Raw genomic sequence first — 13,632 nt, forward strand, 5'->3', positions numbered from 1 at the left:
TCAGAAGAGGATCCCAGCGAGAGTAGGGGCTATGCCAGAGCGCCTGCGACACCATCATTGAGATCAGAAGAGGATCCTACCGAGAGTAGGGGCCGTGCCAGAGCGCCTGCGACACCATCATTGAGATCAGAAGAGGATCCCAGCGAGAGTAGGGGCCATGCCAGAGCGCCTGCGACACCATCATTGAGATCAGAAGAGGATCCTACCGAGAGTAGGGGCCGTGCCAGAGCGCCTGCGACACCATCATTGAGATCAGAAGAGGATCCCAGCGAGAGTAGGGGCCATACCAGAGCGCCTGCGACACCATCATTGAGACCAGAAGAGGATCCCAGCGAGAGTAGGGGCCATGCCAGAGCGCCTGCGACACGATCATTGAGACCAGAAGAGGATCCCAGCGAGAGTAGGGGCCATGCCAGAGCGCCTGCGACACCATCATTGAGATCAGAAGAGGATCCTAGCGAGAGTAGGGGCCATGCCAGAGCACCTGCGACACCATCATTGAGATCAGAAGAGGATCCTAGCGAGAGTAGGGGCCATGCCAGAGCGCCTGCGACACCATCATTGAGACCAGAAGAGGATCCCAGCGAGAGTAGGGGCCATGCCAGAGCGCCTGCGACACCATCATTGAGACCAGAAGAGGATCCTAGCGAGAGTAGGGGCCATGCCAGAGCGCCTGCGACACGATCATTGAGCTCAGAAGAGGATCCCAGCGAGAGTAGGGGCCATGCCAGAGCACCTGCGACACCATCATTGAGACCAGAAGAGGATCCCAGCGAGAGTAGGGGCCATGCCAGAGCGCCTGCGACACCATCATTGAGATCAGAAGAGGATCCTAGCGAGTGTAGGAGCCATACCAGAGCGCCTGCGACACCATCATTGAGATCAGAAGAGGATCCCAGCGAGAGTAGGGGCTATGCCAGAGCGCCTGCGACACCATCATTGAGATCAGAAGAGGATCCCAGCGAGAGTAGGAGCCATACCAGAGCACCTGCGACACCATCATTGAGATCAGAAGAGGATCCCAGCGAGAGTAGGGGCTATGCCAGAGCGCCTGCGACACCATCATTGAGATCAGAAGAGGATCCCAGCGAGAGTAGGGGCCATGCCAGAGCACCTGCGACACCATCATTGAGATCAGAAGAGGATCCCAGCGAGAGTAGGGGCCATGCCAGAGCGCCTGCGACACCATCATTGAGATCAGAAGAGGATCCAAGCGAGAGTAGGGGCCATGCCAGAGCGCCTGCGACACCATCATTGAGATCAGAAGAGGATCCTAGCGAGAGTAGGGGCCATGCCAGAGCGCCTGCGACACCATCATTGAGCTCAGAAGAGGATCCCAGCGAGAGTAGGGGCTATGCCAGAGCGCCTGCGACACCATCATTGAGATCAGAAGAGGATCCCAGCGAGAGTAGGGGCTATGCCAGAGCACCTGCGACACCATCATTGAGATCAGAAGAGGATCCCAGCGAGAGTAGGGGCCATGCCAGAGCGCCTGCGACACCATCATTGAGCTCAGAAGAGGATCCTACCGAGAGTAGGGGCCGTGCCAGAGCGCCTGCGACACCATCATTGAGCTCAGAAGAGGATCCCAGCGAGAGTAGGAGCCATGCCAGAGCGCCTGCGACACCATCATTGAGATCAGAAGAGGATCCCAGCGAGAGTAGGAGCCATGCCAGAGCGCCTGCGACACCATCATTGAGACCAGAAGAGGATCCCAGCGAGAGTAGGAGCCATGCCAGAGCACCTGCGACACCATCATTGAGCTCAGAAGAGGATCCCAGCGAGAGTAGGAGCCATGCCAGAGCGCCTGCGACACCATCATTGAGATCAGAAGAGGATCCCAGCGAGAGTAGGAGCCATGCCAGAGCGCATGCGACACCATCATTGAGACCAGAAGAGGATCCCAGCGAGAGTAGGGGCCATGCCAGAGCGCCTGCGACACCATCATTGAGATCAGAAGAGGATCCCAGCGAGAGTAGGGGCCATGCCAGAGCACCTGCGACACCATCATTGAGCTCAGAAGAGGATCCCAGCGAGAGTAGGGGCCATGCCGGAGCAATCAGAACCACTGAGGCCATCTGTTCCATGAGCCTGATCAAAAACCCAAGAATCAGGGGAAAATGAAGAAAGTCATGAAGGAGTCCTTGAGGTCAGGGACAGGAAGGAGCATCCACTCCCCATGTCCCCTTTTCCTTCATCCTCAACAAAAAAGCATCATAAGGTGGCTCTGACGAGACACACACAAAACAAGCATTGGCATTGCCAATAGGTCTTGCTTTTGGGACCTTATCAGTATTTAGTTATGCAGCAGAATATCCTTGGTGCAATAACATCAACTGTTGCATGGCTAAACACTTATAAGGTACAAGGTTTAGCCATGCAACAGCTGATGTTGTTGCACCAAGGATACTGTGCTGCAAAACTAAATTCTTATAAGGTCCCAAAAGCGAGACCTATTGGCTATGCCAATGCTTGTTTTTAATTTTCTCACCGCAGTGAAGATATTTCCTGTCCTGCCTGCTCCACAGCATAACAGTATTTGTTTGTCCCTGGCAACCAGTGTAAACATCTGGTAGTCGGTGGGGGACCGACACCCTTGATGGGAGTTGGAGCTTTCTCAGGCACTGTTGATGATGGTGCCATGGCTACTGAAAGAATTCTCTGCCTTAAAGCGTGAAACTCCGTCCTGGTGTTTTACAGTCGTGTGAGCAGAGAGCAATGGGGACATCGCCTGTCGTCTACTGCCGAAGGCTCATCCATTGGCGTCAGCACCTCACCAGTTGTAATTTGCATCTAGTCTAGTTTCGGCCCGCCATACTTCTCAGAGGAGTCACCCTTCTTAAGAGCGACACAGCTTGTTCCCATGCTGCTGTTGTTGTGCCTGGTGCACAATGCTTCTTCTCAGCAGGGAACGTGCAGAAAGAGCTGAGAACCTCATACAAACTTAGGTGAGCTCCATAGGTGTTGATACAGCGGACTTAACTCTGATCACTGAGCCGACATATTACTATGCTAGGCGCGATGCGACCGCGTCTCCGTATGAGACCTTGGAGTCCAATATAAAAACCAACGACGGCCTATCCCTGTGGTTTCTACACATGAGGTTAGAGTAATTAAAAATATCTTATTTATTGAATTCTTATTATATTCATGCTACTTCTCACATATTGGGCTAAACTATGTCTAGGCTATAAACGATAGCTAACTGTGAGAGCAATGAAGTTGTGAAGAGACCCAAAAAAGCAAGGGGAGATAAGCAGGGCAGGCATGCTATTGGTTCTTTGTGAAAGGAAACCAATTCGTTTTCCTTCTGTATTTTCAGAAGAAGCTTTGGGTCTAATTAGTAAGAACTTCCTGCGCTTTACACTTAGCTTGAGTGATTTTCAGATTAAGAGGGCAGCCAATTGCAAAGGTCTGACTGGCATATATTTTACGGTTTTATCTCCAGTTTCGGGAGCTGTACCCTGAGCACATGTATAAATGAGGGATCAGTATCTCGAAATTGATATTGGTCTTTAAGGGCAGCCAACAGATTGGATACTGGATCCATTTTTAGAAGAGCAAGAATTAGGCGCACTGCCGCATTTTAAGCACACAGGGAACCACATTATTTTACAGTTTGAAGCAAGGCTCCTGCTATGATCAAGGCTCCTGCTATGATCAACGCTCTTAACCCCTTCGCTGCTAGGCCTCCCCCCCCACCTTTTTGGGCTATTTGTGGTCGTTCACGCTTAGGCCCCTGTAACTTTTTGACCACATAAGGTATCCACGCCAAATTTGCATCCTTTTCTTCCAACATCATGGAGATTCTAAAGGTACCCAGGGTTTGTGGATTCCCCTGGAGGGGTCCCAGAAATTAGCCAAAATACAGCTACATTTTGTTTTTTTGGGGAAAAATGGGAAAGAAGGGCTGCAAGTGGAAGCGTCTGGGTTTTTCCCTGCAAATGGTATCAAAAAAGGGCTTGTGGGGCTGAAATCACCATTTTCCCAGCTTATAGATAATGACAGACTTTTGTCAGAAAACCAACATTTTTACAGTTTGGGCATTTTTCTTCAGACATAGCCTATTTTTTCTATTTTTTGTGCTTTCAACCTCCTTCCAGATAATGGTAGAAATGGGTCTGAAAGCAATAATGGATCCTGGAAAGCTATACATTTTAGAAAAGTAGACAAAATTCTGAATTCAGCAAGGGGTCATTTGTGTAGATCCTTCAAGGTTTCTTTATAGAAACTAATAGTTAAATATAGGAAAAATTGAAAATGTGTTGAAAAAAACAGCCTTTTGTGTTAACGTTGTCACTTTTAACTTCTTCTAATTATGACAGCTCTTTGAAAGCAATATACCGTTAAATCCACAGGACCTTACTGGTTGTAGGGATATATAGGACTTGTAGGTTCACCAAGAACCCGACGAACCCAGAGCCAAAAACTGAGCAGCGAATTGCAATCGTTTTTTATTATGTACCGGTATATAGCAATGGTTCGATTCCGACTAGTGGCAGCTCAGCATCGTGTGACTCTGGGCAATAGCTCATTTAATCTCCCCAACAGCCCCCAGCACCTCAAAACCCTTAAGCCGGGTGACATATATGGAGTTAGATCTAGAAAATCTAGACTCACTTACCTATCCATATTTTTTTTGATTTTTGGTACCCTCGATGTGCTGACTTTGATATTTAGTATGCATAGCACACAGAGTAAAGGGCCGGACAAATCCATTTCAGTCTTAAGTAATAACCATCGCTAAAGAAAAAAGTCAGGCAGCATTTCATGTCACTACATAGAGGACGGGACCAGACAAATACCTTCAGATATTAACCAAATAACGACCCTTAAAGAAAAAAAAACACAACACCACATACATAATGGAAGGTATATCAGGCAAATACACATTCACGTGTTTTGCTGAATATGGTTGCACCGGATGTAAATTTAGAACCTGTTGCAGGAAATTGAAAAAAAACGATTTTGCAACCAACATTAAGTGAGTTGATCAAATTTATGCAACGGAAAATAGTAGGAGGCCTTTTTCCGGACGACAATGGCAGAAATGTGTAAGGCGCGCCTGGTTCTGTTGGTTCAGTAGCTGCCCGGGAGGTCGCACAGCCCACCGGGGCTTAGACAGCAAATCATCTCTTTGAAGGTTTTCCTCAGCTCCTGGCTGCAGAGCGTGCAGATCAGGGGGTCGATGACCGAATTGCACATGATGAGGATGAGGTACACGTTGAAGTGCGACATGAAGCACACGCAGTAAGGATTCTGTGGGCAGGAGATGTAGAAAATGAGGTAGAGGAAGAAAGGCGCCCAGCACACCACGAACACCCCGAGCAGGATGGTCAACATGACGGCGCCCTTCATGTTGGCGCCCTGGCGGATGGTGCCGCTGCCAGGCAAGATGGCAATGCGTTTCATGTGCAGCCGGGCCAGCATGAACATGGGCACGTAGAGGGACGTCATGAGCGCGAGCATGGTGAAGAACATACCGATGAGGCATATGATGACCACTGCGCTGTCCGAGTAGATGAACAAGATGCCAGAGACGGTGCACACGGCCCAGATGCAAGAGATGATGATGACCGCCCGCTTCACCGTCACGATGTTATGATACTGTAGCGCGTAGAAGATGATGAAGTACCTGTCTACCGCTGTGGAGAGCAGGATGCAGATGGAGGCCAGCAGCGAGCTGCAGATGACCGAATCAAGCATGTTGTCGATGTTGACGGTGAAGTTGGGCGACCCCGACATGGTGTTGTTCAGAAGGCTGATGACGATTGTCTCGGACCCGTTGGACACGATCACGAGCATGTCCGCCACGGCAATGCTGCAGATAAAGAAGTACATGGGCGAGTGAAGGTTCTTGTTCCTGGCGATTGCGATGATCACCGGGATATTTTCCACAAGCTCACTATGCCCAGGATCACAAACACTTCAGGGGACACAAAAAGTTGCTCGTAGCACCCTTCGGAATAGTGACTCTTTCCGGCTGACTCGTTACCACCACCAACATGCGTCCCGTGACTGTGATTCCTGAAGTGAAGAGACGGGGGCATGCCGTCATACAGAGAGGAGTTCATATTTTATCCAGTTATAATCCCGTCATGTGAGTGCGGTTTCGTGCTGTCGTGGTTAACCCGGAGCTCTTGTGGCCAAAAGATGAAAACAGCTAAGGTAGCCATCCAAATGATAGAATTTGCATTTAAAACAAGCATTGGCCGCGCTGCCGTGAAAGTGAAAGTGATCGCGATCAAAGACGGATGGCGGTTGCACGCGTGAACGAAAGCGCTAGGCCACCAAAAGCCTGTGGCAGCCCTTTGAAAACTCACACACTAAAAGTCTCCCCAGACCAGCGCATGCGCTGGGTCAGGCGTGACCTAAAAATGGTTAGCAGATCCCTTCCATGCTTGACAAATCCATGAAAAATGTATATCACCACCAATGTTCCCTATTATTTTTTTCCTCTGTGTGGGGCAGTGTAAGGTCTCTGTGCACTGCAGCCAAGGCAATGTGCCCAAGGAAGCTGACCGCATGTGTGGGTGCAGCGACAAATATCAAGTGGCGATTGTGTGAGTATTCGTGTTAATCGCAGCGCCACTCATGTGCTGCAATTAACATGAATTCTTTCTCAGAGGCACACAATGCGCCCCGCACAGGGATGGCCTTAGAGCTGGTGGCGGCCTGTGCGACAATGTTTGTTGGCGCCCATCAAAGACCACCCTCGCCAGTGATTCCCTCACTATTACCCTTCAACAGTGCCCCTCAAGTCTCCATTCCCACACTCTCTGAGACGCATTTAATTTGTTTTAAAGCGTCTCTCATACCAGTGTAGGGTGAACTTTACATTGCACACACATTCAACAGAGACAATCAATCATAGGTATGAAATCAGTGTATACGAAATGCTACATATGACAGAGGACCGCAAGGTGTATGAGTGACGTGCCATTCATACTGGTAGGCAGGATAGTTTAAGAGTGTTTGTCTGGAGAAGCACAAACTCGGAATTTAAAATGTAACATCAAGGTTAGGGTTTCTCTTTAATAAGAATCAGTTTGTACCCAGATGAACCCTTTTTGGAACATTAGGAAAATGAATGGCTGGGGAATAAATCATAACCCTCTAATCTACACCTTGCAGTATGCATGGAGTTAGACTGGTGGCTAACAACATAACTCCCAGTGCTGGTGGCTTTCCAGCTGGTTTTACTCAACATTTAGATTATCTTTCCATTTAGGACAAAGCAAACTGAGGCATTTTAAATGGAGGGAACAAATCTCAGTCCAGTGACTGGCAATAATTTCTGTAATTTCAAAAGAGACTAAGCACATTTTGGACTCTGAACATGAGGCCAGTTTTACTCTTAAATTATGATATAGAGATACATGGCACATCTTACTGTGAGGCTGGAAACAATGATATTCAAAAGGACCCACCCCTTGAAGTCATATTTCTTTAAAGGGAGACATATTTTGTTTTAAATGTTAGAGCTCTTTTGATTTGTTAAACCTCAATAAATGAAGTGCTATCTTTGACAAAGGTTTCTGATTGCAGTTCAGCACCATCACTGTGTATATACCTTAGAAAACAGTGGAGTGCATGTTGCGAGCACAGGGCCTAGGATGCCGGCTAACAGGAGCAGGTAAAACAGTGCAGATCAAGCTTTAAGAAACAATAATTATTTGGTGATATTTTTCAAGCAACATCAAGTAGAAGTTGTTTTGAAGCACAGAACAGAGACCTCGTTCAAGGATGGGTGTAGAGCAGTTTGCCTTTTCAGTAACTCCCCAATCCAGAGCCATAAGATTTCCCACCAGGAGCCAGAGGCTCGGGCAGTGGCAAATGGAGCCAGGGGCGACAATGTTTGTTGGCCGCCCCCCAACAAACACCTTCGCCACAAATTCTGTCACTACCACCCTTTACCAGTGCCCCTCACGTCTCCATAACCACTCACTCACTGAGATGCATTTAATTAGGTTTATAGCGCCGCTCATACCAGTGTAGGGTGTCAGAGCACTTTACATCACACACACACATTACACAGAGACAATCAATCACACGTGTAAATCCGTGTACAGTAAATGTTACATCATCCAGAGAAATACAAGGTGTAGGAGTCTCATGTCATCCATACTGGTAGGCAGTATAGTTTGAGAGTGCTTGGTCTGGAGAAGCACAAACTCAGAATTTTAAACCTAACACCATAGTTGGGAGTTACATTTAATAATACTAATTGATATTTTAAAAAAATCTTTTTTTACAGAAATGGACCTATTTTACAAGGTTAGAATAATGAAAGTCTGGGGGCAAAAGCATAATGCTATATTAATAATATACCTGGCAGTTTGCATGCAGCCCTTGATGTCAGTTATTAGCTCATTGTTGTATATTAGGATTTGAACTTATACACTGCAAGGAACAAAAGGATCTCTCTGACAAAAGCACTGACGTCTTTACTAATATGCCCTTTGTGATCTGCACGGTGCACATACTTTGCTACTTTTGGTTGAGTTAAAACTTCCACACAAAAAAACTCTGATATCACTCCAGGAAGAACATTAATCACCGGAGTTATCCAGACATTGTTATTGCTGTATTAAAATTGCTGGGTGCAGGGAATGCGGTAGCAGGTGCTTTCAAAACAGTAACATACTTGCAAACACCACGCCCCCAGAAGTCAGCCCTAGAGCCGGCCCTGAGTAGAACAGACCAGACTCACACAGGGTCCAGTATCGACAGGAGCAGGAGTAGTTCATACTTGCAAACGCCGCGCCCCCAGAAGTCGCCCTAGAGCTGGCCCTGAGTAGAACAGACCAGACTCACACAGGGTCCAGTATCGACAGGAGCAGGAGTAGCTCTGGCAATGGGCCCGACCCAGAGCTCATTGCGGCCCGGAAAGGACGCTTGCTTTCAGGGGATTCTAAAAGCACACGTGTGCTTGTAGACTTGCTGCATTTCTTTTGGTAATAGAGCCGAGGCCAGACTGGCCATAGCGGGCACCAGGCGTTTCCTCAGTGGGCTGCTAGGGTGAGGGCCGGATTTGGGCCCATTGGGGGGCCGTTTTGTTACTGGGGGTTGGCAATATCGGCCCCCTGTAACAAAATCGGCCGAAACGCCCTTGCAAACTGGTCGGCTGCACTCCCCCTCACCCCAGGGGGGGCCAGCCGAGCAGTTTGCCAGGGCCGGTTTCCGTTCCCAGTCCGGCCCTGCTGCTGAAAGCCTGATCTCTAGCAGTCACAGCCTGGTCAGGAGAGGTGGGTGAGTGAGACAGAGCGCACCGAGGCTGCCTTTTAGAGAGTGTGTGCCGCACGGCGCTTTAGACCCCAGCAGTGCAACCGGACACCTGTGCCCCCCTCAGCCTCTCAGCACACGTGGATGAGACGTGATAGTTTATTTTAATCTGGTGGAGGGGGCTGTAGAACAACCTCCGACCAGATCTGATTAAACAGTAATTTGCAAATCGCGCTCCTTGTTACCAGCTGCTTTACTCTACTTTGGAGCGTGGCTTCTAGGCACTAAACATATTTTCACCTTTGATTACTTGTTCTCCTAAAATGTCAACCCTCATTAAGAACAGTCTGCGGTTGCAACGACGAGAAATCATGGAACTTTTGTGATAAAATTGCACGTGCATAGTTACATTGAACTCTTTCGAGACTGCGTTTCCATGGATAGGGTGGCCATCATGTTCATTTCGAAACATTTGCTTCTAAATCGCGCTCTTGTCCGTTTCATGGCAGAGCCATTAAAATGTCATTCCTCTCCCATGACACAAAATAGAACTGCAGCCCTCTTCATGAGCAGAACATTTCATGCTATGACCGACACAGGCTGTTACAGAGGGTAAAAGACCAACACGCCCTTCTGGAGGGCTGCGTATGTATATTTGAATCAGCATTCCAGGACGCGCACTATCATCAATTATCGAATGCACATTATTTCGCTGCATTGACCCAGGCCAAGTTGAGCAAGGCCTAGATAGCAAACTGAAGGGGGCTCTGCATAGGACGAGGGCCTGGCACCATCACTGGTATGAACCATGCTGGCTCTCTCGTCATTAACAAATAGGGCAGATTCGCTGAAAATCTATAAAGAATGGTGTAGCAGGAGTGGGGGGCGTTTTGAAAACAAGTGGCTTTGGGAATATGGATCCCTCTGCACCCCTCTCCCTCCCTTCTGCAGGACGGTCAGGATTGAAGGTTTGCCTGGGTATGACATGAACATGTTTGCAGTAAGCTTAAGTGTGGCCTTTCATGAATTAATAGTGACTATTTTCATGACTTACGTGTGACACTTTACCGCAAACTGAGCGAAGGAACTGGGTCTTAGTTTCATGATTACAGAAATGACATCATTTCCACGATGGTCACGGCTCTTCCACTGGCAACAGACGTGTCCTCTTTGCTACACTCCTCAGGTGTTATCTCTCCATCACACTACTCAGGGACTTTCTTTCAAGTCTGTTTCTTGTACACTCTTCCGTATCCCAACACTTGGACCCTGCAATCCATGCATCTGATAATCTGCCCATGCCCCCCCCCATTTGACAGCAGTTGGTCCTCTATTCTCTCAGATATTCCTGCATCCATCTCTCCTCAGGTGTTATCTCTCCATCACACTACTCAGGGACTTTCTTTCAAGTCTGTTTCTTGTACACTCTTCCTCATCCCACCTCATGGACCCTGCAATCCATGCATCTGATAATCTGCCCATGCCCCCCCCCTCATTTGACAGCAGTTGGTTCTCTATTCTCTCAGACATTCCTGCATCCAGCTCTCCTCAGGTGTTATCTCTCCATCACTCAACTCAGGTACTTTCTTTCAAGTCTGTTTCTTGTACACTCTTCCGTATCCCAACTCATGGACGCTGCAATCCATGCATCTGATAATCTGCCCATGCCCCCCCCCCTCATTTGACAGCAGTTGGTCCTCTATTCACTCAGACATTCCTGCATCCATCTCTCCTCAGGTGTTATCTCTCCATCACACTGTGGTAAATAAAATACCGGACTGAATTTCATACGGAATCCTAAAATAAAGTAAAATAGCTCAAAATAACAAGAGGCAGAATCCGTGGTATAAGAGGTTTTCTAAATGGGCTTTATTCCATTCAAAATGGCCGACTCGAGTCGCGGCCTTCAGGTTCCGTCACCACGAGGGTTCAGGAAGTGAAGTACAATAATTTATTGACAGACATGTATTTTTATAATAAGTGCATTACAATGAAACGAATGTAGAAGGCGTAACATTTGATAAGAAGAGTGACAAAACAGGTACGTAATCGAAACTAGGCGTAATAAGGAATAAAAGAAACATGATTGGTTTGCATTATCAGACATAGGTGGATCTATAAGATAATACTTGGCATAGATGCGCGCGCAGCAGCATGACGTGTAATTGACGTGCAACTAGGGGGTGAAGGGGACTTGACATTTAGCTCTACATGTGGAGACGAGAAGTCTGGGGGGTCAAGTCAACCTAATCCCAAATCATATCTACCATCCTATGTTTGGAGAACTATGTTATCCACAAGGAAGGACTCTCGGACAGAATCTATTCTATACTAACTGTGTGTGCGTGTACAAGCGTCTAAGTGTCTATATGAGATGCGAGGGGCAGAAAACTTTCCATGGCAGCAGGGCTATGAATCACTTGCAGGAGGACGGAAAGGCTGAGTCCTTGCTTGTGAGCTAAAGGAAATGTTTACCTAAATCACTTGACAGGAATGCATCGGCTGAAGAGCAAAATAGATAATTCGAAGGTGAAATACAACTTCTTGGCAGGCAGGCGAAAACTGGCCGAGGCAGACATTGTTAGCTGCACAGGGAGTAGGACAAAGTTCATGGATACAGATGCGAGCTCAAGCTGAAGCTGTCAGAGACAGAGAGCAGGGAGAGGCTTTGAGGACAGAATCGGGCCTACTTGCCTGAACTGTAAAAATGGAGTAACTTAGCCATATAAAGTCGGTGGCCTTTCATACTTAGGAATCGAATATCCAGCCCATTGATGGCGGATCTGACAGAGAACATGTCGACGGTAGACACACATATGTTTGCGTCTTAGAAACTGGAACTGGAGGGAACATACATGTACTTGTAACATGCATATAGAACCGTTGGGGTCCAAGATAGGGGACATAACTGATCAGGAAAATCCACATTTCCACATTCCCTCCTTGTCCCCTTCTTGCCCTTCAAGAGACATCAATCTTCATCATTCCATCGATTTGCTCATGGAGCATCATTTCTTCTTCCTTCTTCTTCCGGCATTCTGAACGAGACCTTGGTGGTGGAATACACGATGTGGCACACAGACCACAAATCGCTGGTCCACATTGTAGACATAGACAGCAACTGAATAGTATGAGAAGGCCAATACCTAGGAAGGATAGAACTCTCCATCCCCAGGCTGATATCACACTCCAAAACCACCCGGACCACGTCCAAGTGCCTGGATTCTCGTGTATCTGGCTTACAATCTTATGAAGGCGTGTTATAGCTTTATATACAGATGGCGAATTTTCTGGTATGAATATGCAGCAGCTGGATCCGATGACCCTGCAAGCTCCGCCCCTATCGACCAGGATGACGTCAAGGACAAGACGATTCTGGAGAACAACAATTCTCATCGCTGATTGTTCCTCTGTCAGATTGCCTAGGGCGGCTATAGTCTCGTTTACTACAGCTTCAAGAGTCTTGGTGAGTCTGCGTATCAGCTTACTATTTGATATAGTACCTATATAGGGAAAGATACCTTTATTGAAATCTACATATTTGTCCCATGCTGTCTCAATATAATCGACAACTGGGAGATCTCTTCGCTCTCTATTGTGTACTAAATGAACATTTCGATAATAATCAGGGGGAGCTAGGAAAACAGGTGGCAAAAGGAATGCTATGTAACAGGTACCATCCCAATCTAGGGGCAGACGCATATATGCCGTCTGGCCACATATGAAGTAAGAATGGCGAGAAGCTCTAAATGAAGATTTACCTTGATCACTATATTCTACTATAGTAACGCATTGGCTATGGCCCATATGTATGGAACCAACTTTTCTCACACATAATTCACCCTTAACTGGAAATACTGACATAGTGGGCAGAATTAGTTCAACTTCGGATTTGACATTCAAAATCATAAGATTAGGCGTAAAATTACCTAATTTATACACTTCATTTTCTAAATCAGTTCCTGTTCTACTGGGGTGACCCTCCTTATTAGGGTGACAGACTTTGAATAAAACTAGATTCAAATTTCCCCATATCCAATGTTGTTGATAAACTGCTGTGTCTGGGTCTATGGAATTTAATAAACTAAACCATGCTCCACAGGAGCCATTGTGTGTGAACGGATGTGGAAAGAAAGGCAGAACTCCTTTGTTATTCTGATAGGGAGGAAGTCGGCCACACACCCAACAATTGGTGGCATTACTAGTCTGATGGAAATGATGTAACATACTAATGAATGTGTTATTACGCAGCGCAAGTCTATAGGACAACTCATGTGGGGGTAAGTCACTAAAAGAATGTTCATCAGTTATATTGAAAGCACGTTTAGAAACAGGATAATACATATGCAACAATATACTTGCAGTAACTATTAAAAAACTCAAGAAAAACAAAATTAATAAAGTCAC

General features: G+C 47.0%; 1 pseudogene; it reads right to left on the reverse strand.

Moving 5' to 3' along the window:
* Window positions 1–5,079: 5,079 nt before the first annotated feature.
* Window positions 5,080–6,074, reverse strand: LOC146869497 (melanocortin receptor 4-like; annotated as a pseudogene).
* Window positions 6,075–13,632: the final 7,558 nt, after the last annotated feature.

The sequence above is a fragment of the Triturus cristatus genome, chromosome 1_1 (genome assembly GCF_964204655.1).
Source record: "Triturus cristatus chromosome 1_1, aTriCri1.1, whole genome shotgun sequence".
NCBI lineage: Eukaryota > Metazoa > Chordata > Amphibia > Caudata > Salamandridae > Triturus > Triturus cristatus.